This window comes from Sinocyclocheilus anshuiensis, unplaced genomic scaffold, assembly GCF_001515605.1.
Source record: "Sinocyclocheilus anshuiensis isolate Anshui unplaced genomic scaffold, SAMN03320099.WGS_v1.1 scaffold1462, whole genome shotgun sequence".
Classification (NCBI taxonomy): domain Eukaryota; kingdom Metazoa; phylum Chordata; class Actinopteri; order Cypriniformes; family Cyprinidae; genus Sinocyclocheilus; species Sinocyclocheilus anshuiensis.
The window spans coordinates 213,605-216,964 of NW_015558644.1; the positions used below are offsets into that span (position 1 = coordinate 213,605).

Below are 3,360 nucleotides of genomic sequence, written 5' to 3' on the forward strand. Positions count from 1 at the left end.
GAGTGAGCAAGTGTTGTAAGGACCCCCCTCCCAAAAAATAAAAATAAAAAATAAAAACACAGTGCAAGCTCAGCCCCAATGTGATTGGTCACACCTCCCCTCTCTTTGTGTGGACCAGAGCATGCTGGGTAAGACCCTGGAGTGCTCATTTGTCTGTGGAAAGCTCTTGGAAGGATCCCAAAGTCTGCTTGGATTTTATGAGCTGGAGCCGCACGGAATAAACCAAGGTAGAGCTTGATCTTCTTCTCTCTTTCATTTGTGTTTCTGCTGCACGTTCGTCTGCACGCTGTAATTATGCTGCGTGCCGTGGCGTTGTCAGAATGAATCACAAAAGAGGGGGTGGGGTTGATCGGGAGGTGTTTGGACAAAGAGCCCAAGCTGTGGGGGGATTGTTTACTACGGCAGCATCAGGCGTGAGCACGTCTTCTGCGTACCTCCTCCTCCATTATCCGACAGCGAAAACGCATTCATGTTCAAGGATGGTTGTCTCTCTATCATCCTCTTTTTCTCTCAGTGTCACGTCATGCTTTATTTTTTGGCACGCTTGTGTTTTATTAAGCCTGTCTATGACGTGCTGATCTCACCAGGGCTGTGATGCAGCTGTTGCAGGCGGGATCAGATAAAGACAGACTATGTTTTTAAACCCTCAGCACTTGTGTCTGTGTCCCCCCCCCATCAGGCGAGCACCCTGCTCCGGGCCTACTGTTAGAAGGGGGGTGGGGGGCGAACAAATGGAGCAGGATGGTCTGAAAATGTCTGCCATTCTCTTCCTCTCTCCCTGCTGGGGGTTAAAGCTGACAGCAACATCACATGGTTTCCATTTAGCTTTTGATAATGCAGCTCTTTGTTGCGTGTGAAGTCACTTCCTGGTTTCCCAGCTACCTGTGAAAGTTTCCATGGTTCAGTTGACAAGCTTTTTCACCCAGAGTGTCTGAAAGTTTAATGCAATATATCTGTTTTGAGCTTTTAAGTCTTCCCTTACTAGAAGTACTGTGCAGTGATGATAGTTTGATATATACCGTGATACTGAATGATTATGCATATGCATCATGCATTGTACGTCAAAGAATACTTTTTCTGTAAGAATTGTGTTCCTCTCTACTGTACATTTTATACAAAAGTGAAACCACATTTTAATGTAAAAAGCTTTCAGAACATTTTTGTTTGCATAATTAAAATACAAACTAATGACAAACTTACCCTTGTTTTACTGTAATAACAATAAGTGATTGATATGTGAAAAATGTTATTACCATGATAATTTTTTAATAATGTGCTGTATGAGGGATAATATGATTATTAGTTTCGGTGTAGTCAAATTCACAAGCAAATGTGTGGAAAATGTATTTGTTGTTTGCCTTGTGCAACAGTCAGTTACACGCATCAGCAGTCATTATGCAAAAATATCTGACCGCAGAATGCTGCCACTGACCAATCAGAATCAAGTATTCCAGCCGTGGTACAAGAACTGATATTTCTTGTACGACGGCTAGATTTCTCTTATTTAAATAAGAGAAAAGTAATTCTGGTCGCTAGTCTTTGAGTCCGAACACACCATGACAGTTTGATGCAGATGTTTGAGTTTCAGGACTCATTGTAATGCAGAGAGCTGGTCGCATCCTGCTGTTGAATGCTATCACCACCATCACAACACGCATTGACCATCAGAGAGATAAAAGCTCACTTAGGAAGCAGAGAGCAGCTCCTCCCCTTTGTCCTCTTTGACTACAGCTATTGTGTAATGAAACCAATTTTTCTGATATAAGCTTGATCTGAAAACAGTGTTTATGCTGAAGTACACTTGTGTGGTGAGGATAAACGCAATGATTGTTTGAAGATTTGGATCATTCTTGCCTTTTTCTTAGATTCTTGATGGGAGCTTTATTTTTACAAGTGACTCACTAGAGCGTTTGTTTTTATTTTAAACATAGTGTGTGTGTGCAAGCATTGCTTTCTTTCTTACCTTTCAGCAAATTAATTGATTTGCAAATCAAAAAAAGTATATCATCTAATTATTCCTGGTCCACCCTGATAGGATTTATGTGTCCCCTGCACTTTTTAAGATATTTTTCTACACCAGTGCAGATAAGGTTTGCTAGTTGAGGAGTTCTCTGTGAGATGTAGTGATGAACTGTGACAAATCGGTCTGACCGCTGGAGAAGTGATGTTTGGACTGCAGTGTGTTTACTATACAGTGTCTGTGTTCACGAGTGACTGGGCCGAAGAACCGCAGTCCCAGTCGGGCGGTTGGAGCTCTTTCCTGGAAGGAGAAGGAAAACAGTGATGTCAGTGTCTGTGAGGAGAGGTGGTCTGGCGTAAAATATCTCTCAGGGGAGATAGAGAGTCCTACACCGGTGAGGATGAGGGAACGGCATTATATGACTGAAATGTGTCCATGATCAGGAAGTTTAAGCCTAGTTAAAGTGGTTAGTTAAAGCAACTTTTGTTTAAAAATGTATTTGTTTATATATATTCTCAATTTCTTGTAGGGCTGCACGATAAATCGCATGCGATATTTAATGCGCATCTTGTCAGAAAGCCGGTTCTGTAATCAGCGCTAAATCTCCATCACCTGCGGGCTTTCACATTGAGCAGCATTAACTACACAGAGCCGTTGTTCACTGAGGAGCTGCGCAAAAAATCGCGTGAATATGAACATTGTTTTGTGCAGCTCGTCAGTGAACAACGGCTCTGTGTAGTTAATGCTGCTCAATGTGAAAGCCCGCAGGTGATGGAGATTTAGCGCTGATTACAGAACCGGCTTTCTGACAAGATGCGCATTAAATATCGCATGCGATTTATCGTGCAGCCCTAGTTTCTTGTCATTTGCTTATTAGTCAAAGCTTGGTTCACTTTGCAGCTTATTCTGACCAAGAACTTTCCACTTATTCAGGAAGTTTTTTTTTTTTGCTTTGCCAGCTTGTAAAGTGAGCACTGTTTCTTTTGTTTTTGTGCTTTTTAGGGTCGGATTTATCTAAAATGGTTAATAGCACAATAATAAACCTGTGTGTGAAAAACTTTACTGTGAAGTTCTATATGTTAACATTAATGCAATAGCTAACATAAATTAACTGTGAAGTTTTGAAATACTTTATTAGAAATAATCAGTAACCTATAAATTTATCTTTAAAGGGGTCCTATTATGCTCTTTTACAAAGTCTTGATTTTGTTTTGGGGGTGTACTAGTTTTCAGAAGCCCAAACAGAGACGTTTGGGCACGGAGGTGAAAAAGAACAGCGTTTCAGGCTGTCGCACACCGGACGAGAAGCGCAGCGTCGCGTGGCGCCATGTCTTTAAAATTCAAATACTTTATTTTCTATGAGTGTAGGCACACCGGCGGCGCCGTTCGGCGTCTGTCCG

The 3,360-nt window shown here is 41.6% G+C and overlaps 1 protein-coding gene and 1 long non-coding RNA gene across 6 annotated transcripts in view; one reads left to right on the forward strand and one right to left on the reverse strand.

Annotated features, from left to right (window-relative positions):
* Positions 1 to 935, reverse strand: part of LOC107680920 (uncharacterized) — a 12,296-nt gene extending 11,361 nt beyond the window's left edge. Inside the window, exon 1 of the long non-coding RNA XR_001633203.1 lies at positions 923 to 935. This is a non-coding gene — a long non-coding RNA (uncharacterized LOC107680920). The remainder of the gene's footprint in view (positions 1 to 922) is intronic.
* Positions 1 to 3,360, forward strand: part of LOC107680916 (storkhead-box protein 2-like) — a 75,713-nt gene that overhangs the window by 58,825 nt on the left and 13,528 nt on the right. The window contains exon 1 of one of the 5 annotated variants that reach the window (XM_016476999.1): positions 138 to 227. The exons of the other annotated variants lie outside the window; for them this stretch is intronic. The gene's annotated coding sequence lies outside the window, so the exon portion shown is untranslated. Of the gene's footprint in view, positions 1 to 137; positions 228 to 3,360 lie in introns of those variants that run through there. 5 annotated transcript variants of the gene reach the window in all.